At 46.1% G+C, this 22,609-nt stretch overlaps 10 non-coding genes across 10 annotated transcripts; all 10 read right to left on the reverse strand.

The window, feature by feature from the left end:
- Window positions 1-1,747: 1,747 nt before the first annotated feature.
- On the reverse strand, window positions 1,748-1,938 carry LOC130341762 (U2 spliceosomal RNA). The gene has a single exon (XR_008881538.1). It is a non-coding gene; the product is annotated as a U2 spliceosomal RNA (small nuclear RNA).
- A 2,087-nt stretch (window positions 1,939-4,025) lies between these two features.
- LOC130341763 (U2 spliceosomal RNA) lies at window positions 4,026-4,216 on the reverse strand. The gene has a single exon (XR_008881539.1). It is a non-coding gene; the product is annotated as a U2 spliceosomal RNA (small nuclear RNA).
- A 2,081-nt stretch (window positions 4,217-6,297) lies between these two features.
- LOC130341764 (U2 spliceosomal RNA) lies at window positions 6,298-6,488 on the reverse strand. Its single transcript, XR_008881540.1, has one exon. It is a non-coding gene; the product is annotated as a U2 spliceosomal RNA (small nuclear RNA).
- A 2,085-nt stretch (window positions 6,489-8,573) lies between these two features.
- LOC130341765 (U2 spliceosomal RNA) lies at window positions 8,574-8,764 on the reverse strand. Its single transcript, XR_008881541.1, has one exon. It is a non-coding gene; the product is annotated as a U2 spliceosomal RNA (small nuclear RNA).
- A 2,097-nt stretch (window positions 8,765-10,861) lies between these two features.
- Window positions 10,862-11,052, reverse strand: LOC130341766 (U2 spliceosomal RNA). Its single transcript, XR_008881542.1, has one exon. It is a non-coding gene; the product is annotated as a U2 spliceosomal RNA (small nuclear RNA).
- A 2,092-nt stretch (window positions 11,053-13,144) lies between these two features.
- On the reverse strand, window positions 13,145-13,335 carry LOC130341696 (U2 spliceosomal RNA). The gene has a single exon (XR_008881487.1). It is a non-coding gene; the product is annotated as a U2 spliceosomal RNA (small nuclear RNA).
- A 2,095-nt stretch (window positions 13,336-15,430) lies between these two features.
- Window positions 15,431-15,621, reverse strand: LOC130341768 (U2 spliceosomal RNA). Its single transcript, XR_008881544.1, has one exon. It is a non-coding gene; the product is annotated as a U2 spliceosomal RNA (small nuclear RNA).
- Window positions 15,622-17,716: 2,095 nt separating this feature from the next.
- LOC130341770 (U2 spliceosomal RNA) lies at window positions 17,717-17,907 on the reverse strand. The gene has a single exon (XR_008881545.1). It is a non-coding gene; the product is annotated as a U2 spliceosomal RNA (small nuclear RNA).
- Window positions 17,908-20,004: 2,097 nt separating this feature from the next.
- Window positions 20,005-20,195, reverse strand: LOC130341771 (U2 spliceosomal RNA). Its single transcript, XR_008881546.1, has one exon. It is a non-coding gene; the product is annotated as a U2 spliceosomal RNA (small nuclear RNA).
- Window positions 20,196-22,282: 2,087 nt separating this feature from the next.
- Window positions 22,283-22,473, reverse strand: LOC130341772 (U2 spliceosomal RNA). The gene has a single exon (XR_008881547.1). It is a non-coding gene; the product is annotated as a U2 spliceosomal RNA (small nuclear RNA).
- Between the last annotated feature and the right edge of the window lie 136 nt (window positions 22,474-22,609).

The following is a 22,609-nucleotide window of genomic DNA, read 5'->3' on the forward strand; positions in this document are numbered from 1 at the left end:
CAACACCCACGGGAAGCTGTAAGCATAGAGGACATGCCTGCACCCCATTGGACTTACCTGTGTGGGTTAAATCCGGGTTATTTGACAACCTATGGAGGTGATGGTTCTGCTCAGGCAGAGCAGTGCTGATGCTCCTCATAAAGCTGTCGCTGCTGTGAAGGTTCTAGGTGACATCACAAATCCCTTTGGTTACATACACAACAAAGCTGGGTTGTTGTTGTTTACACTCTGCAAGGCCTGTGGAAGTGAGTGACATCATAGCACTGTAGTTCTGAGGGTTCAAGATGGATGCAACAATCTCCTGTTGCTTCTATGAAGGCCGTAATAGACGACATCACCAAACAGCTCCATAGTCACATACACAGCAAAGGAGAGATGTTGTTTACACCTAGTGATGTCAGTGGTATTGAGTGACATCACAGCACAGTGCTAAGGCTCCTGGGCCTGGACACAGCAGCGGCTGCAATATCTCAACGGAGAATACGTTTATATCTATGTGTGTGTGTGCGCATATCTATATATATATATATATATATATATATATATATATATATATATATATATATATTTCTCCGCCGAAATCACTTTTAAACCCATTTCCACCTTTTTTTCCCTTCTCTTCCTCTTACTTTTTTTTCACGTTTTTTTACGTTTTTCTCCTTTTCGCCTCTTTTCTGGGCGTATTATTCTTCTTTTTCTTCTTTTTTTTCGTCTAATGCATACCCCATCAGTGCAGCAATGCTTATTCAATACCGCCAGCAGATGGAGACACTGGGGGATAATTTTCTAAGGATTTATACTGATTTTTCCTGTCTGAATTTGTCGCACAGAAAGTTGCAGGCCAAATATGTGTGACATTTCTGCGACTTTAGCTTCTAGAGCATTTTTACAACATTATACATAGGTGCTGAATACATAAAAAGCGACTGTTCAGCGACAGACAAGTCGCATCGGCTGAAAGTAGGCCAGAATGTCAGTCCATGTTGGAGCAGGTTTAGATACAGTCTAAAGCATAGATCTCAAAGTCTGTGCACAGAATTTAGCAAGGGCCTCGCACCTTCTGATGCATCAGGTAGGTGCACAATAGCATAGCCTAACCCTCTGTACTTTGGTCTATATTGATGCGGGACATAGACAGCCAGCTGATGACCAATCCATTAGTGCAATGGATGGCTGGAAGCATTTGTCTTTGCCTTTGCAATACCACAGAAGCAATGCATGGTCAATGTACAGCAATGACACACCTGTGTGAACAGCCAGGAGACCCCCCCCCCCCCCCCCCCCATGTTATGTTACATAGTTACATAGTTAGTACGGTCGAAAAAAGACATATGTCCATCACGTTCAACCAGGGAATTAAGGGGTAGGGGTGTGGCGCGATATTGGGGAAGGGATGAGATTTTATATTTCTTCATAAGCATTAATCTTATTTTGTCAATTAGGAACATTCAGCACCCACCCGCTATCAAGGCAGCTGCCTATCATGTCATGCCCTACCTGCACAGGTGTGCTGGCTACTCAAATGATCCAATTAAGGAGGCCATTTAGTCAGCAGCAGCAGAAGTCCTGTGCCTGGACGCTCCAACAGGGGCCAGACACAAGCAGAAGCAGAAGCAGCAGAAGCAGCAGCAGCACCACCTTTTGTTTTTTGGCTGCAGCAGCAGCAAGGCCCACAGGGCTGGCTAGCTGGCTAGCCAGCAAGCAGGTAGCAATGAAAGTAGGAATCTTTCTTTTTAACCCTGTAAGGGGGTGGTGCACTGTACCCGAAGATACTGCCATATCGGGTCAATGCATAGGGCGACGGAAGCAAGCTTCGAAATCGGCCCCCGTTCTCAAAAATCCATTTAATATATGGTCCCCAGATAGGGGACGTATCAGATATTAAACTGATAAGAACAGATACTACACTTGATCTTAGCCAAAAGGCCGAGAAGCGATAACCGTGAAAGGGGCGGGCCCAACAAGGTCCCCTTCATGGGCACTATCACTGCTTGCTGTCAGGGAGGCTGCCAGACAATTTTCCATGCACACTCTGGGCTGGGGGGCAGTCAACCACCAGTACACACAGCAGAACCTAAACCCATACCATTATTGCTAAGCAGCAAGACAGGGGCCCATTGCACTCCCACGGGGCCTTTTTAAATGCAATCCATAACCCGGATTTGCCAGGAACCCTTCTTACTCCTCCTACTTGCATGTGACACTGGGCTTAGGATCTGCATAGGAAACACACACACAAGCACACACCTACCTTTGTTGCCTGCAGATGCCTCCTTGGCTGTCCCCAAACGGTATCAAACCAACACCCACGGGAAGCTGTAAGCATAGAGGACATGCCTGCACCCCATTGGACTTACCTGTGTGGGTTAAATCCGGGTTATTTGACAACCTATGGCGGTGATGGTTCTGCTCAGGCAGAGCAGTGCTGATGCTCCTCATAAAGCTGTCGCTGCTGTGAAGGTTCTAGGTGACATCACAAATCCCTTTGGTTACATACACAACAAAGCTGGGTTGTTGTTGTTTACACTCTGCAAGGCCTGTGGAAGTGAGTGACATCATAGCACTGTAGTTCTGAGGGTTCAAGATGGATGCAACAATCTCCTGTTGCTTCTATGAAGGCCGTAATAGACGACATCACCAAACAGCTCCATAGTCACATACACAGCAAAGGAGAGATGTTGTTTACACCTAGTGATGTCAGTGGTATTGAGTGACATCACAGCACAGTGCTAAGGCTCCTGGGCCTGGACACAGCAGCGGCTGCAATATCTCAACGGAGAATACGTTTATATCTATGTGTGTGTGTGCGCATATATATATATATATATATATATATATATATATATATATATATATTCTCCGCCGAAATCACTTTTAAACCCATTTCCACCTTTTTTTCCCTTCTCTTCCTCTTACTTTTTTTTCACGTTTTTTTACGTTTTTCTCCTTTTCGCCTCTTTTCTGGGCGTATTATTCTTCTTTTTCTTCTTTTTTTTCGTCTAATGCATACCCCATCAGTGCAGCAATGCTTATTCAATACCGCCAGCAGATGGAGACACTGGGGGATAATTTTCTAAGGATTTATACTGATTTTTCCTGTCTGAATTTGTCGCACAGAAAGTTGCAGGCCAAATATGTGTGACATTTCTGCGACTTTAGCTTCTAGAGCATTTTTACAACATTATACATAGGTGCTGAATACATAAAAAGCGACTGTTCAGCGACAGACAAGTCGCATCGGCTGAAAGTAGGCCAGAATGTCAGTCCATGTTGGAGCAGGTTTAGATACAGTCTAAAGCATAGATCTCAAAGTCTGTGCACAGAATTTAGCAAGGGCCTCGCACCTTCTGATGCATCAGGTAGGTGCACAATAGCATAGCCTAACCCTCTGTACTTTGGTCTATATTGATGCGGGACATAGACAGCTGATGACCAATCCATTAGTGCAATGGATGGCTGGAAGCATTTGTCTTTGCCTTTGCAATACCACAGAAGCAATGCATGGTCAATGTACAGCAATGACACACCTGTGTGAACAGCCAGGAGACCCCCCCCCCCCCCCATGTTATGTTACATAGTTACATAGTTAGTACGGTCGAAAAAAGACATATGTCCATCACGTTCAACCAGGGAATTAAGGGGTAGGGGTGTGGCGCGATATTGGGGAAGGGATGAGATTTTATATTTCTTCATAAGCATTAATCTTATTTTGTCAATTAGGAACATTCAGCACCCACCCGCTATCAAGGCAGCTGCCTATCATGTCATGCCCTACCTGCACAGGTGTGCTGGCTACTCAAATGATCCAATTAAGGAGGCCATTTAGTCAGCAGCAGCAGAAGTCCTGTGCCTGGACGCTCCAACAGGGGCCAGACACAAGCAGAAGCAGAAGCAGCAGAAGCAGCAGCAGCACCACCTTTTGTTTTTTGGCTGCAGCAGCAGCAAGGCCCACAGGGCTGGCTAGCTGGCTAGCCAGCAAGCAGGTAGCAATGAAAGTAGGAATCTTTCTTTTTAACCCTGTAAGGGGGTGGTGCACTGTACCCGAAGATACTGCCATATCGGGTCAATGCATAGGGCGACGGAAGCAAGCTTCGAAATCGGCCCCCGTTCTCAAAAATCCATTTAATATATGGTCCCCAGATAGGGGACGTATCAGATATTAAACTGATAAGAACAGATACTACACTTGATCTTAGCCAAAAGGCCGAGAAGCGATAACCGTGAAAGGGGCGGGCCCAACAAGGTCCCCTTCATGGGCACTATCACTGCTTGCTGTCAGGGAGGCTGCCAGACAATTTTCCATGCACACTCTGGGCTGGGGGGCAGTCAACCACCAGTACACACAGCAGAACCTAAACCCATACCATTATTGCTAAGCAGCAAGACAGGGGCCCATTGCACTCCCACGGGGCCTTTTTAAATGCAATCCATAACCCGGATTTGCCAGGAACCCTTCTTACTCCTCCTACTTGCATGTGACACTGGGCTTAGGATCTGCATAGGAAACACACACACAAGCACACACCTACCTTTGTTGCCTGCAGATGCCTCCTTGGCTGTCCCCAAACGGTATCAAACCAACACCCACGGGAAGCTGTAAGCATAGAGGACATGCCTGCACCCCATTGGACTTACCTGTGTGGGTTAAATCCGGGTTATTTGACAACCTATGGCGGTGATGGTTCTGCTCAGGCAGAGCAGTGCTGATGCTCCTCATAAAGCTGTCGCTGCTGTGAAGGTTCTAGGTGACATCACAAATCCCTTTGGTTACATACACAACAAAGCTGGGTTGTTGTTGTTTACACTCTGCAAGGCCTGTGGAAGTGAGTGACATCATAGCACTGTAGTTCTGAGGGTTCAAGATGGATGCAACAATCTCCTGTTGCTTCTATGAAGGCCGTAATAGACGACATCACCAAACAGCTCCATAGTCACATACACAGCAAAGGAGAGATGTTGTTTACACCTAGTGATGTCAGTGGTATTGAGTGACATCACAGCACAGTGCTAAGGCCCCTGGGCCTGGACACAGCAGCGGCTGCAATATCTCAACGGAGAATACGTTTATATCTATGTGTGTGTGTGCGCATATATATATATATATATATATATATATATATATATATATATATATTTCTCCGCCGAAATCACTTTTAAACCCATTTCCACCTTTTTTTCCCTTCTCTTCCTCTTACTTTTTTTTCACGTTTTTTTACGTTTTTCTCCTTTTCGCCTCTTTTCTGGGCGTATTATTCTTCTTTTTCTTCTTTTTTTTGGTCTAATGCATACCCCATCAGTGCAGCAATGCTTATTCAATACCGCCAGCAGATGGAGACACTGGGGGATAATTTTCTAAGGATTTATACTGATTTTTCCTGTCTGAATTTGTCGCACAGAAAGTTGCAGGCCAAATATGTGTGACATTTCTGCGACTTTAGCTTCTAGAGCATTTTTACAACATTATACATAGGTGCTGAATACATAAAAAGCGACTGTTCAGCGACAGACAAGTCGCATCGGCTGAAAGTAGGCCAGAATGTCAGTCCATGTTGGAGCAGGTTTAGATACAGTCTAAAGCATAGATCTCAAAGTCTGTGCACAGAATTTAGCAAGGGCCTCGCACCTTCTGATGCATCAGGTAGGTGCACAATAGCATAGCCTAACCCTCTGTACTTTGGTCTATATTGATGCGGGACATAGACAGCCAGCTGATGACCAATCCATTAGTGCAATGGATGGCTGGAAGCATTTGTCTTTGCCTTTGCAATACCACAGAAGCAATGCATGGTCAATGTACAGCAATGACACACCTGTGTGAACAGCCAGGAGACCCCCCCCCCCCCATGTTATGTTACATAGTTACATAGTTAGTACGGTCGAAAAAAGACATATGTCCATCACGTTCAACCAGGGAATTAAGGGGTAGGGGTGTGGCGCGATATTGGGGAAGGGATGAGATTTTATATTTCTTCATAAGCATTAATCTTATTTTGTCAATTAGGAACATTCAGCACCCACCCGCTATCAAGGCAGCTGCCTATCATGTCATGCCCTACCTGCACAGGTGTGCTGGCTACTCAAATGATCCAATTAAGGAGGCCATTTAGTCAGCAGCAGCAGAAGTCCTGTGCCTGGACGCTCCAACAGGGGCCAGACACAAGCAGAAGCAGAAGCAGCAGCAGCACCACCTTTTGTTTTTTGGCTGCAGCAGCAGCAAGGCCCACAGGGCTGGCTAGCTGGCTAGCCAGCAAGCAGGTAGCAATGAAAGTAGGAATCTTTCTTTTTAACCCTGTAAGGGGGTGGTGCACTGTACCCGAAGATACTGCCATATCGGGTCAATGCATAGGGCGACGGAAGCAAGCTTCGAAATCGGCCCCCGTTCTCAAAAATCCATTTAATATATGGTCCCCAGATAGGGGACGTATCAGATATTAAACTGATAAGAACAGATACTACACTTGATCTTAGCCAAAAGGCCGAGAAGCGATAACCGTGAAAGGGGCGGGCCCAACAAGGTCCCCTTCATGGGCACTATCACTGCTTGCTGTCAGGGAGGCTGCCAGACAATTTTCCATGCACACTCTGGGCTGGGGGGCAGTCAACCACCAGTACACACAGCAGAACCTAAACCCATACCATTATTGCTAAGCAGCAAGACAGGGGCCCATTGCACTCCCACGGGGCCTTTTTAAATGCAATCCATAACCCGGATTTGCCAGGAACCCTTCTTACTCCTCCTACTTGCATGTGACACTGGGCTTAGGATCTGCATAGGAAACACACACACAAGCACACACCTACCTTTGTTGCCTGCAGATGCCTCCTTGGCTGTCCCCAAACGGTATCAAACCAACACCCACGGGAAGCTGTAAGCATAGAGGACATGCCTGCACCCCATTGGACTTACCTGTGTGGGTTAAATCCGGGTTATTTGACAACCTATGGCGGTGATGGTTCTGCTCAGGCAGAGCAGTGCTGATGCTCCTCATAAAGCTGTCGCTGCTGTGAAGGTTCTAGGTGACATCACAAATCCCTTTGGTTACATACACAACAAAGCTGGGTTGTTGTTGTTTACACTCTGCAAGGCCTGTGGAAGTGAGTGACATCATAGCACTGTAGTTCTGAGGGTTCAAGATGGATGCAACAATCTCCTGTTGCTTCTATGAAGGCCGTAATAGACAACATCACCAAACAGCTCCATAGTCACATACACAGCAAAGGAGAGATGTTGTTTACACCTAGTGATGTCAGTGGTATTGAGTGACATCACAGCACAGTGCTAAGGCTCCTGGGCCTGGACACAGCAGCGGCTGCAATATCTCAACGGAGAATACGTTTATATCTATGTGTGTGTGTGCGCATATATATATATATATATATATATATATATATATATATATTTCTCCGCCGAAATCACTTTTAAACCCATTTCCACCTTTTTTTCCCTTCTCTTCCTCTTACTTTTTTTTCACGTTTTTTTACGTTTTTCTCCTTTTCGCCTCTTTTCTGGGCGTATTATTCTTCTTTTTCTTCTTTTTTTTCGTCTAATGCATACCCCATCAGTGCAGCAATGCTTATTCAATACCGCCAGCAGATGGAGACACTGGGGGATAATTTTCTAAGGATTTATACTGATTTTTCCTGTCTGAATTTGTCGCACAGAAAGTTGCAGGCCAAATATGTGTGACATTTCTGCGACTTTAGCTTCTAGAGCATTTTTACAACATTATACATAGGTGCTGAATACATAAAAAGCGACTGTTCAGCGACAGACAAGTCGCATCGGCTGAAAGTAGGCCAGAATGTCAGTCCATGTTGGAGCAGGTTTAGATACAGTCTAAAGCATAGATCTCAAAGTCTGTGCACAGAATTTAGCAAGGGCCTCGCACCTTCTGATGCATCAGGTAGGTGCACAATAGCATAGCCTAACCCTCTGTACTTTGGTCTATATTGATGCGGGACATAGACAGCCAGCTGATGACCAATCCATTAGTGCAATGGATGGCTGGAAGCATTTGTCTTTGCCTTTGCAATACCACAGAAGCAATGCATGGTCAATGTACAGCAATGACACACCTGTGTGAACAGCCAGGAGACCCCCCCCCCCCCCATGTTATGTTACATAGTTACATAGTTAGTACGGTCGAAAAAAGACATATGTCCATCACGTTCAACCAGGGAATTAAGGGGTAGGGGTGTGGCGCGATATTGGGGAAGGGATGAGATTTTATATTTCTTCATAAGCATTAATCTTATTTTGTCAATTAGGAACATTCAGCACCCACCCGCTATCAAGGCAGCTGCCTATCATGTCATGCCCTACCTGCACAGGTGTGCTGGCTACTCAAATGATCCAATTAAGGAGGCCATTTAGTCAGCAGCAGCAGAAGTCCTGTGCCTGGACGCTCCAACAGGGGCCAGACACAAGCAGAAGCAGAAGCAGCAGAAGCAGCAGCAGCACCACCTTTTGTTTTTTGGCTGCAGCAGCAGCAAGGCCCACAGGGCTGGCTAGCTGGCTAGCCAGCAAGCAGGTAGCAATGAAAGTAGGAATCTTTCTTTTTAACCCTGTAAGGGGGTGGTGCACTGTACCCGAAGATACTGCCATATCGGGTCAATGCATAGGGCGACGGAAGCAAGCTTCGAAATCGGCCCCCGTTCTCAAAAATCCATTTAATATATGGTCCCCAGATAGGGGACGTATCAGATATTAAACTGATAAGAACAGATACTACACTTGATCTTAGCCAAAAGGCCGAGAAGCGATAACCGTGAAAGGGGCGGGCCCAACAAGGTCCCCTTCATGGGCACTATCACTGCTTGCTGTCAGGGAGGCTGCCAGACAATTTTCCATGCACACTCTGGGCTGGGGGGCAGTCAACCACCAGTACACACAGCAGAACCTAAACCCATACCATTATTGCTAAGCAGCAAGACAGGGGCCCATTGCACTCCCACGGGGCCTTTTTAAATGCAATCCATAACCCGGATTTGCCAGGAACCCTTCTTACTCCTCCTACTTGCATGTGACACTGGGCTTAGGATCTGCATAGGAAACACACACACAAGCACACACCTACCTTTGTTGCCTGCAGATGCCTCCTTGGCTGTCCCCAAACGGTATCAAACCAACACCCACGGGAAGCTGTAAGCATAGAGGACATGCCTGCACCCCATTGGACTTACCTGTGTGGGTTAAATCCGGGTTATTTGACAACCTATGGCGGTGATGGTTCTGCTCAGGCAGAGCAGTGCTGATGCTCCTCATAAAGCTGTCGCTGCTGTGAAGGTTCTAGGTGACATCACAAATCCCTATGGTTACATACACAACAAAGCTGGGTTGTTGTTGTTTACACTCTGCAAGGCCTGTGGAAGTGAGTGACATCATAGCACTGTAGTTCTGAGGGTTCAAGATGGATGCAACAATCTCCTGTTGCTTCTATGAAGGCCGTAATAGACGACATCACCAAACAGCTCCATAGTCACATACACAGCAAAGGAGAGATGTTGTTTACACCTAGTGATGTCAGTGGTATTGAGTGACATCACAGCACAGTGCTAAGGCTCCTGGGCCTGGACACAGCAGCAGCTGCAATATCTCAACGGAGAATACGTTTATATCTATATGTGTGTGTGCGCATATATATATATATATATATATATATATATATATATATATATATATATTTCTCCGCCGAAATCACTTTTAAACCCATTTCCACCTTTTTTTCCCTTCTCTTCCTCTTACTTTTTTTTCACGTTTTTTTACGTTTTTCTCCTTTTCGCCTCTTTTCTGGGCGTATTATTCTTCTTTTTCTTCTTTTTTTTCGTCTAATGCATACCCCATCAGTGCAGCAATGCTTATTCAATACCGCCAGCAGATGGAGACACTGGGGGATAATTTTCTAAGGATTTATACTGATTTTTCCTGTCTGAATTTGTCGCACAGAAAGTTGCAGGCCAAATATGTGTGACATTTCTGCGACTTTAGCTTCTAGAGCATTTTTACAACATTATACATAGGTGCTGAATACATAAAAAGCGACTGTTCAGCGACAGACAAGTCGCATCGGCTGAAAGTAGGCCAGAATGTCAGTCCATGTTGGAGCAGGTTTAGATACAGTCTAAAGCATAGATCTCAAAGTCTGTGCACAGAATTTAGCAAGGGCCTCGCACCTTCTGATGCATCAGGTAGGTGCACAATAGCATAGCCTAACCCTCTGTACTTTGGTCTATATTGATGCGGGACATAGACAGCCAGCTGATGACCAATCCATTAGTGCAATGGATGGCTGGAAGCATTTGTCTTTGCCTTTGCAATACCACAGAAGCAATGCATGGTCAATGTACAGCAATGACACACCTGTGTGAACAGCCAGGAGACCCCCCCCCCCCCCCCCCATGTTATGTTACATAGTTACATAGTTAGTACGGTTGAAAAAAGACATATGTCCATCACGTTCAACCAGGGAATTAAGGGGTAGGGGTGTGGCGCGATATTGGGGAAGGGATGAGATTTTATATTTCTTCATAAGCATTAATCTTATTTTGTCAATTAGGAACATTCAGCACCCACCCGCTATCAAGGCAGCTGCCTATCATGTCATGCCCTACCTGCACAGGTGTGCTGGCTACTCAAATGATCCAATTAAGGAGGCCATTTAGTCAGCAGCAGCAGAAGTCCTGTGCCTGGACGCTCCAACAGGGGCCAGACACAAGCAGAAGCAGAAGCAGCAGAAGCAGCAGCAGCACCACCTTTTGTTTTTTGGCTGCAGCAGCAGCAAGGCCCACAGGGCTGGCTAGCTGGCTAGCCAGCAAGCAGGTAGCAATGAAAGTAGGAATCTTTCTTTTTAACCCTGTAAGGGGGTGGTGCACTGTACCCGAAGATACTGCCATATCGGGTCAATGCATAGGGCGACGGAAGCAAGCTTCGAAATCGGCCCCCGTTCTCAAAAATCCATTTAATATATGGTCCCCAGATAGGGGACGTATCAGATATTAAACTGATAAGAACAGATACTACACTTGATCTTAGCCAAAAGGCCGAGAAGCGATAACCGTGAAAGGGGCGGGCCCAACAAGGTCCCCTTCATGGGCACTATCACTGCTTGCTGTCAGGGAGGCTGCCAGACAATTTTCCATGCACACTCTGGGCTGGGGGGCAGTCAACCACCAGTACACACAGCAGAACCTAAACCCATACCATTATTGCTAAGCAGCAAGACAGGGGCCCATTGCACTCCCACGGGGCCTTTTTAAATGCAATCCATAACCCGGATTTGCCAGGAACCCTTCTTACTCCTCCTACTTGCATGTGACACTGGGCTTAGGATCTGCATAGGAAACACACACACAAGCACACACCTACCTTTGTTGCCTGCAGATGCCTCCTTGGCTGTCCCCAAACGGTATCAAACCAACACCCACGGGAAGCTGTAAGCATAGAGGACATGCCTGCACCCCATTGGACTTACCTGTGTGGGTTAAATCCGGGTTATTTGACAACCTATGGCGGTGATGGTTCTGCTCAGGCAGAGCAGTGCTGATGCTCCTCATAAAGCTGTCGCTGCTGTGAAGGTTCTAGGTGACATCACAAATCCCTTTGGTTACATACACAACAAAGCTGGGTTGTTGTTGTTTACACTCTGCAAGGCCTGTGGAAGTGAGTGACATCATAGCACTGTAGTTCTGAGGGTTCAAGATGGATGCAACAATCTCCTGTTGCTTCTATGAAGGCCGTAATAGACGACATCACCAAACAGCTCCATAGTCACATACACAGCAAAGGAGAGATGTTGTTTACACCTAGTGATGTCAGTGGTATTGAGTGACATCACAGCACAGTGCTAAGGCTCCTGGGCCTGGACACAGCAGCGGCTGCAATATCTCAACGGAGAATACGTTTATATCTATGTGTGTGTGTGCGCATATATATATATATATATATATATATATATATATATATATATATATATTTCTCCGCCGAAATCACTTTTAAACCCATTTCCACCTTTTTTTCCCTTCTCTTCCTCTTACTTTTTTTTCACGTTTTTTTACGTTTTTCTCCTTTTCGCCTCTTTTCTGGGCGTATTATTCTTCTTTTTCTTCTTTTTTTTCGTCTAATGCATACCCCATCAGTGCAGCAATGCTTATTCAATACCGCCAGCAGATGGAGACACTGGGGGATAATTTTCTAAGGATTTATACTGATTTTTCCTGTCTGAATTTGTCGCACAGAAAGTTGCAGGCCAAATATGTGTGACATTTCTGCGACTTTAGCTTCTAGAGCATTTTTACAACATTATACATAGGTGCTGAATACATAAAAAGCGACTGTTCAGCGACAGACAAGTCGCATCGGCTGAAAGTAGGCCAGAATGTCAGTCCATGTTGGAGCAGGTTTAGATACAGTCTAAAGCATAGATCTCAAAGTCTGTGCACAGAATTTAGCAAGGGCCTCGCACCTTCTGATGCATCAGGTAGGTGCACAATAGCATAGCCTAACCCTCTGTACTTTGGTCTATATTGATGCGGGACATAGACAGCCAGCTGATGACCAATCCATTAGTGCAATGGATGGCTGGAAGCATTTGTCTTTGCCTTTGCAATACCACAGAAGCAATGCATGGTCAATGTACAGCAATGACACACCTGTGTGAACAGCCAGGAGACCCCCCCCCCCCCATGTTATGTTACATAGTTACATAGTTAGTACGGTCGAAAAAAGACATATGTCCATCACGTTCAACCAGGGAATTAAGGGGTAGGGGTGTGGCGCGATATTGGGGAAGGGATGAGATTTTATATTTCTTCATAAGCATTAATCTTATTTTGTCAATTAGGAACATTCAGCACCCACCCGCTATCAAGGCAGCTGCCTATCATGTCATGCCCTACCTGCACAGGTGTGCTGGCTACTCAAATGATCCAATTAAGGAGGCCATTTAGTCAGCAGCAGCAGAAGTCCTGTGCCTGGACGCTCCAACAGGGGCCAGACACAAGCAGAAGCAGAAGCAGCAGAAGCAGCAGCAGCACCACCTTTTGTTTTTTGGCTGCAGCAGCAGCAAGGCCCACAGGGCTGGCTAGCTGGCTAGCCAGCAAGCAGGTAGCAATGAAAGTAGGAATCTTTCTTTTTAACCCTGTAAGGGGGTGGTGCACTGTACCCGAAGATACTGCCATATCGGGTCAATGCATAGGGCGACGGAAGCAAGCTTCGAAATCGGCCCCCGTTCTCAAAAATCCATTTAATATATGGTCCCCAGATAGGGGACGTATCAGATATTAAACTGATAAGAACAGATACTACACTTGATCTTAGCCAAAAGGCCGAGAAGTGATAACCGTGAAAGGGGCGGGCCCAACAAGGTCCCCTTCATGGGCACTATCACTGCTTGCTGTCAGGGAGGCTGCCAGACAATTTTCCATGCACACTCTGGGCTGGGGGGCAGTCAACCACCAGTACACACAGCAGAACCTAAACCCATACCATTATTGCTAAGCAGCAAGACAGGGGCCCATTGCACTCCCACGGGGCCTTTTTAAATGCAATCCATAACCCGGATTTGCCAGGAACCCTTCTTACTCCTCCTACTTGCATGTGACACTGGGCTTAGGATCTGCATAGGAAACACACACACAAGCACACACCTACCTTTGTTGCCTGCAGATGCCTCCTTGGCTGTCCCCAAACGGTATCAAACCAACACCCACGGGAAGCTGTAAGCATAGAGGACATGCCTGCACCCCATTGGACTTACCTGTGTGGGTTAAATCCGGGTTATTTGACAACCTATGGCGGTGATGGTTCTGCTCAGGCAGAGCAGTGCTGATGCTCCTCATAAAGCTGTCGCTGCTGTGAAGGTTCTAGGTGACATCACAAATCCCTTTGGTTACATACACAACAAAGCTGGGTTGTTGTTGTTTACACTCTGCAAGGCCTGTGGAAGTGAGTGACATCATAGCACTGTAGTTCTGAGGGTTCAAGATGGATGCAACAATCTCCTGTTGCTTCTATGAAGGCCGTAATAGACGACATCACCAAACAGCTCCATAGTCACATACACAGCAAAGGAGAGATGTTGTTTACACCTAGTGATGTCAGTGGTATTGAGTGACATCACAGCACAGTGCTAAGGCTCCTGGGCCTGGACACAGCAGCGGCTGCAATATCTCAACGGAGAATACGTTTATATCTATGTGTGTGTGTGCGCATATATATATATATATATATATATATATATATATATATATATTTCTCCGCCGAAATCACTTTTAAACCCATTTCCACCTTTTTTTCCCTTCTCTTCCTCTTACTTTTTTTTCACGTTTTTTTACGTTTTTCTCCTTTTCGCCTCTTTTCTGGGCGTATTATTCTTCTTTTTCTTCTTTTTTTTCGTCTAATGCATACCCCATCAGTGCAGCAATGCTTATTCAATACCGCCAGCAGATGGAGACACTGGGGGATAATTTTCTAAGGATTTATACTGATTTTTCCTGTCTGAATTTGTCGCACAGAAAGTTGCAGGCCAAATATGTGTGACATTTCTGCGACTTTAGCTTCTAGAGCATTTTTACAACATTATACATAGGTGCTGAATACATAAAAAGCGACTGTTCAGCGACAGACAAGTCGCATCGGCTGAAAGTAGGCCAGAATGTCAGTCCATGTTGGAGCAGGTTTAGATACAGTCTAAAGCATAGATCTCAAAGTCTGTGCACAGAATTTAGCAAGGGCCTCGCACCTTCTGATGCATCAGGTAGGTGCACAATAGCATAGCCTAACCCTCTGTACTTTGGTCTATATTGATGCGGGACATAGACAGCCAGCTGATGACCAATCCATTAGTGCAATGGATGGCTGGAAGCATTTGTCTTTGCCTTTGCAATACCACAGAAGCAATGCATGGTCAATGTACAGCAATGACACACCTGTGTGAACAGCCAGGAGACCCCCCCCCCCCCCCCCCCCCCATGTTATGTTACATAGTTACATAGTTAGTACGGTCGAAAAAAGACATATGTCCATCACGTTCAACCAGGGAATTAAGGGGTAGGGGTGTGGCGCGATATTGGGGAAGGGATGAGATTTTATATTTCTTCATAAGCATTAATCTTATTTTGTCAATTAGGAACATTCAGCACCCACCCGCTATCAAGGCAGCTGCCTATCATGTCATGCCCTACCTGCACAGGTGTGCTGGCTACTCAAATGATCCAATTAAGGAGGCCATTTAGTCAGCAGCAGCAGAAGTCCTGTGCCTGGACGCTCCAACAGGGGCCAGACACAAGCAGAAGCAGAAGCAGCAGAAGCAGCAGCAGCACCACCTTTTGTTTTTTGGCTGCAGCAGCAGCAAGGCCCACAGGGCTGGCTAGCTGGCTAGCCAGCAAGCAGGTAGCAATGAAAGTAGGAATCTTTCTTTTTAACCCTGTAAGGGGGTGGTGCACTGTACCCGAAGATACTGCCATATCGGGTCAATGCATAGGGCGACGGAAGCAAGCTTCGAAATCGGCCCCCGTTCTCAAAAATCCATTTAATATATGGTCCCCAGATAGGGGACGTATCAGATATTAAACTGATAAGAACAGATACTACACTTGATCTTAGCCAAAAGGCCGAGAAGCGATAACCGTGAAAGGGGCGGGCCCAACAAGGTCCCCTTCATGGGCACTATCACTGCTTGCTGTCAGGGAGGCTGCCAGACAATTTTCCATGCACACTCTGGGCTGGGGGGCAGTCAACCACCAGTACACACAGCAGAACCTAAACCCATACCATTATTGCTAAGCAGCAAGACAGGGGCCCATTGCACTCCCACGGGGCCTTTTTAAATGCAATCCATAACCCGGATTTGCCAGGAACCCTTCTTACTCCTCCTACTTGCATGTGACACTGGGCTTAGGATCTGCATAGGAAACACACACACAAGCACACACCTACCTTTGTTGCCTGCAGATGCCTCCTTGGCTGTCCCCAAACGGTATCAAACCAACACCCACGGGAAGCTGTAAGCATAGAGGACATGCCTGCACCCCATTGGACTTACCTGTGTGGGTTAAATCCGGGTTATTTGACAACCTATGGCGGTGATGGTTCTGCTCAGGCAGAGCAGTGCTGATGCTCCTCATAAAGCTGTCGCTGCTGTGAAGGTTCTAGGTGACATCACAAATCCCTTTGGTTACATACACAACAAAGCTGGGTTGTTGTTGTTTACACTCTGCAAGGCCTGTGGAAGTGAGTGACATCATAGCACTGTAGTTCTGAGGGTTCAAGATGGATGCAACAATCTCCTGTTGCTTCTATGAAGGCCGTAATAGACGACATCACCAAACAGCTCCATAGTCACATACACAGCAAAGGAGAGATGTTGTTTACACCTAGTGATGTCAGTGGTATTGAGTGACATCACAGCACAGTGCTAAGGCTCCTGGGCCTGGACACAGCAGCGGCTGCAATATCTCAACGGAGAATACGTTTATATCTATGTGTGTGTGTGCGCATATATATATATATATATATATATATATATATATATATATATATATTTCTCCGCCGAAATCACTTTTAAACCCATTTCCACCTTTTTTTCCCTTCTCTTCCTCTTACTTTTTTTTCACGTTTTTTTACGTTTTTCTCCTTTTCGCCTCTTTTCTGGGCGTATTATTCTTCTTTTTCTTCTTTTTTTTCGTCTAATGCATACCCCATCAGTGCAGCAATGCTTATTCAATACCGCCAGCAGATGGAGACACTGGGGGATAATTTTCTAAGGATTTATACTGATTTTTCCTGTCTGAATTTGTCGCACAGAAAGTTGCAGGCCAAATATGTGTGACATTTCTGCGACTTTAGCTTCTAGAGCATTTTTACAACATTATACATAGGTGCTGAATACATAAAAAGCGACTGTTCAGCGACAGACAAGTCGCATCGGCTGAAAGTAGGCCAGAATGTCAGTCCATGTTGGAGCAGGTTTAGATACAGTCTAAAGCATAGATCTCAAAGTCTGTGCACAGAATTTAGCAAGGGCCTCGCACCTTCTGATGCATCAGGTAGGTGCACAATAGCATAGCCTAACCCTCTGTACTTTGGTCTATATTGATGCGGGACATAGACAGCCAGCTGATGACCAATCCATTAGTGCAATGGATGGCTGGAAGCATTTGTCTTTGCCTTTGCAATACCACAGAAGCAATGCATGGTCAATGTACAGCAATGACACACCTGTGTGAACAGCCAGGAGACCCCCCCCCCCCCCCCCCATGTTATGTTACATAGTTACATAGTTAGTACGGTTGAAAAAAGACATATGTCCATCACGTTCAACCAGGGAATTAAGGGGTAGGGGTGTGGCGCGATATTGGGGAAGGGATGAGATTTTATATTTCTTCATAAGCATTAATCTTATTTTGTCAATTAGGAACATTCAGCACCCACCCGCTATCAAGGCAGCTGCCTATCATGTCATGCCCTACCTGCACAGGTGTGCTGGCTACTCAAATGATCCAATTAAGGAGGCCATTTAGTCAGCAGCAGCAGAAGTCCTGTGCCTGGACGCTCCAACAGGGGCCAGACACAAGCAGAAGCAGAAGCAGCAGAAGCAGCAGCAGCACCACCTTTTGTTTTTTGGCTGCAGCAGCAGCAAGGCCCACAGGGCTGGCTAGCTGGCTAGCCAGCAAGCAGGTAGCAATGAAAGTAGGAATCTTTCTTTTTAACCCTGTAAGGGGGTGGTGCACTGTACCCGAAGATACTGCCATATCGGGTCAATGCATAGGGCGACGGAAGCAAGCTTCGAAATCGGCCCCCGTTCTCAAAAATCCATTTAATATATGGTCCCCAGATAGGGGACGTATCAGATATTAAACTGATAAGAACAGATACTACACTTGATCTTAGCCAAAAGGCCGAGAAGCGATAACCGTGAAAGGGGCGGGCCCAACAAGGTCCCCTTCATGGGCACTATCACTGCTTGCTGTCAGGGAGGCTGCCAGACAATTTTCCATGCACACTCTGGGCTGGGGGGCAGTCAACCACCAGTACACACAGCAGAACCTAAACCCATACCATTATTGCTAAGCAGCAAGACAGGGGCCCATTGCACTCCCACGGGGCCTTTTTAAATGCAATCCATAACCCGGATTTGCCAGGAACCCTTCTTACTCCTCCTACTTGCATGTGACACTGGGCTTAGGATCTGCATAGGAAACACACACACAAGCACACACCTACCTTTGTTGCCTGCAGATGCCTCCTTGGCTGTCCCCAAACGGTATCAAACCAACACCCACGGGAAGCTGTAAGCATAGAGGACATGCCTGCACCCCATTGGACTTACCTGTGTGGGTTAAATCCGGGTTATTTGACAACCTATGGCGGTGATGGTTCTGCTCAGGCAGAGCAGTGCTGATGCTCCTCATAAAGCTGTCGCTGCTGTGAAGGTTCTAGGTGACATCACAAATCCCTTTGGTTACATACACAACAAAGCTGGGTTGTTGTTGTTTACACTCTGCAAGGCCTGTGGAAGTGAGTGACATCATAGCACTGTAGTTCTGAGGGTTCAAGATGGATGCAACAATCTCCTGTTGCTTCTATGAAGGCCGTAATAGACGACATCACCAAACAGCTCCATAGTCACATACACAGCAAAGGAGAGATGTTGTTTACACCTAGTGATGTCAGTGGTATTGAGTGACATCACAGCACAGTGCTAAGGCTCCTGGGCCTGGACACAGCAGCGGCTGCAATATCTCAACGGAGAATACGTTTATATCTATGTGTGTGTGTGCGCATATATATATATATATATATATATATATATATATATTATATATATTTCTCCGCCGAAATCACTTTTAAACCCATTTCCACCTTTTTTTCCCTTCTCTTCCTCTTACTTTTTTTTCACGTTTTTTTACGTTTTTCTCCTTTTCGCCTCTTTTCTGGGCGTATTATTCTTCTTTTTCTTCTTTTTTTTCGTCTAATGCATACCCCATCAGTGCAGCAATGCTTATTCAATACCGCCAGCAGATGGAGACACTGGGGGATAATTTTCTAAGGATTTATACTGATTTTTCCTGTCTGAATTTGTCGCACAGAAAGTTGCAGGCCAAATATGTGTGACATTTCTGCGACTTTAGCTTCTAGAGCATTTTTACAACATTATACATAGGTGCTGAATACATAAAAAGCGACTGTTCAGCGACAGACAAGTCGCATCGGCTGAAAGTAGGCCAGAATGTCAGTCCATGTTGGAGCAGGTTTAGATACAGTCTAAAGCATAGATCTCAAAGTCTGTGCACAGAATTTAGCAAGGGCCTCGCACCTTCTGATGCATCAGGTAGGTGCACAATAGCATAGCCTAACCCTCTGTACTTTGGTCTATATTGATGCGGGACATAGACAGCCAGCTGATGACCAATCCATTAGTGCAATGGATGGCTGGAAGCATTTGTCTTTGCCTTTGCAATACCACAGAAGCAATGCATGGTCAATGTACAGCAATGACACACCTGTGTGAACAGCCAGGAGACCCCCCCCCCCCCCCCCCCCCATGTTATGTTACATAGTTACATAGTTAGTACGGTCGAAAAAAGACATATGTCCATCACGTTCAACCAGGGAATTAAGGGGTAGGGGTGTGGCGCGATATTGGGGAAGGGATGAGATTTTATATTTCTTCATAAGCATTAATCTTATTTTGTCAATTAGGAACATTCAGCACCCACCCGCTATCAAGGCAGCTGCCTATCATGTCATGCCCTACCTGCACAGGTGTGCTGGCTACTCAAATGATCCAATTAAGGAGGCCATTTAGTCAGCAGCAGCAGAAGTCCTGTGCCTGGACGCTCCAACAGGGGCCAGACACAAGCAGAAGCAGAAGCAGCAGAAGCAGCAGCAGCACCACCTTTTGTTTTTTGGCTGCAGCAGCAGCAAGGCCCACAGGGCTGGCTAGCTGGCTAGCCAGCAAGCAGGTAGCAATGAAAGTAGGAATCTTTCTTTTTAACCCTGTAAGGGGGTGGTGCACTGTACCCGAAGATACTGCCATATCGGGTCAATGCATAGGGCGACGGAAGCAAGCTTCGAAATCGGCCCCCGTTCTCAAAAATCCATTTAATATATGGTCCCCAGATAGGGGACGTATCAGATATTAAACTGATAAGAACAGATACTACACTTGATCTTAGCCAAAAGGCCGAGAAGCGATAACCGTGAAAGGGGCGGGCCCAACAAGGTCCCCTTCATGGGCACTATCACTGCTTGCTGTCAGGGAGGCTGCCAGACAATTTTCCATGCACACTCTGGGCTGGGGGGCAGTCAACCACCAGTACACACAGCAGAACCTAAACCCATACCATTATTGCTAAGCAGCAAGACAGGGGCCCATTGCACTCCCACGGGGCCTTTTTAAATGCAATCCATAACCCGGATTTGCCAGGAACCCTTCTTACTCCTCCTACTTGCATGTGACACTGGGCTTAGGATCTGCATAGGAAACACACACACAAGCACACACCTACCTTTGTTGCCTGCAGATGCCTCCTTGGCTGTCCCCAAACGGTATCAAACCAACACCCACGGGAAGCTGTAAGCATAGAGGACATGCCTGCACCCCATTGGACTTACCTGTGTGGGTTAAATCCGGGTTATTTGACAACCTATGGCGGTGATGGTTCTGCTCAGGCAGAGCAGTGCTGATGCTCCTCATAAAGCTGTCGCTGCTGTGAAGGTTCTAGGTGACATCACAAATCCCTTTGGTTACATACACAACAAAGCTGGGTTGTTGTTGTTTACACTCTGCAAGGCCTGTGGAAGTGAGTGACATCATAGCACTGTAGTTCTGAGGGTTCAAGATGGATGCAACAATCTCCTGTTGCTTCTATGAAGGCCGTAATAGACGACATCACCAAACAGCTCCATAGTCACATACACAGCAAAGGAGAGATGTTGTTTACACCTAGTGATGTCAGTGGTATTGAGTGACATCACAGCACAGTGCTAAGGCTCCTGGGCCTGGACACAGCAGCGGCTGCAATATCTCAACGGAGAATACGTTTATATCTATGTGTGTGTGTGCGCATATATATATATATATATATATATATATATATATATATATATATATCTCCGCCGAAATCACTTTTAAACCCATTTCCACCTTTTTTTCCCTTCTCTTCCTCTTACTTTTTTTTCACGTTTTTTTACGTTTTTCTCCTTTTCGCCTCTTTTCTGGGCGTATTATTCTTCTTTTTCTTCTTTTTTTTCGTCTAATGCATACCCCATCAGTGCAGCAATGCTTATTCAATACCGCCAGCAGATGGAGACACTGGGGGATAATTTTCTAAGGATTTATACTGATTTTTCCTGTCTGAATTTGTCGCACAGAAAGTTGCAGGCCAAATATGTGTGACATTTCTGCGACTTTAGCTTCTAGAGCATTTTTACAACATTATACATAGGTGCTGAATACATAAAAAGCGACTGTTCAGCGACAGACAAGTCGCATCGGCTGAAAGTAGGCCAGAATGTCAGTCCATGTTGGAGCAGGTTTAGATACAGTCTAAAGCATAGATCTCAAAGTCTGTGCACAGAATTTAGCAAGGGCCTCGCACCTTCTGATGCATCAGGTAGGTGCACAATAGCATAGCCTAACCCTCTGTACTTTGGTCTATATTGATGCGGGACATAGACAGCCAGCTGATGACCAATCCATTAGTGCAATGGATGGCTGGAAGCATTTGTCTTTGCCTTTGCAATACCACAGAAGCAATGCATGGTCAATGTACAGCAATGACACACCTGTGTGAACAGCCAGGAGACCCCCCCCCCCCCCCTCATGTTACATAGTTACATAGTTAGTACGGTCGAAAAAAGACATATGTCCATCACGTTCAACCAGGGAATTAAGGGGTAGGGGTGTGGCGCGATATTGGGGAAGGGATGAGATTTTATATTTCTTCATAAGCATTAATCTTATTTTGTCAATTAGGAACATTCAGCACCCACCCGCTATCAAGGCAGCTGCCTATCATGTCATGCCCTACCTGCACAGGTGTGCTGGCTACTCAAATGATCCAATTAAGGAGGCCATTTAGTCAGCAGCAGCAGAAGTCCTGTGCCTGGACGCTCCAACAGGGGCCAGACACAAGCAGAAGCAGAAGCAGCAGAAGCAGCAGCAGCACCACCTTTTGTTTTTTGGCTGCAGCAGCAGCAAGGCCCACAGGGCTGGCTAGCTGGCTAGCCAGCAAGCAGGTAGCAATGAAAGTAGGAATCTTTCTTTTTAACCCTGTAAGGGGGTGGTGCACTGTACCCGAAGATACTGCCATATCGGGTCAATGCATAGGGCGACGGAAGCAAGCTTCGAAATCGGCCCCCGTTCTCAAAAATCCATTTAATATATGGTCCCCAGATAGGGGACGTATCAGATATTAAACTGATAAGAACAGATACTACACTTGATCTTAGCCAAAAGGCCGAGAAGCGATAACCGTGAAAGGGGCGGGCCCAACAAGGTCCCCTTCATGGGCACTATCACTGCTTGCTGTCAGGGAGGCTGCCAGACAATTTTCCATGCACACTCTGGGCTGGGGGGCAGTCAACCACCAGTACACACAGCAGAAC

Source organism: Hyla sarda, unplaced genomic scaffold, assembly GCF_029499605.1.
Source record: "Hyla sarda isolate aHylSar1 unplaced genomic scaffold, aHylSar1.hap1 scaffold_624, whole genome shotgun sequence".
Classification (NCBI taxonomy): domain Eukaryota; kingdom Metazoa; phylum Chordata; class Amphibia; order Anura; family Hylidae; genus Hyla; species Hyla sarda.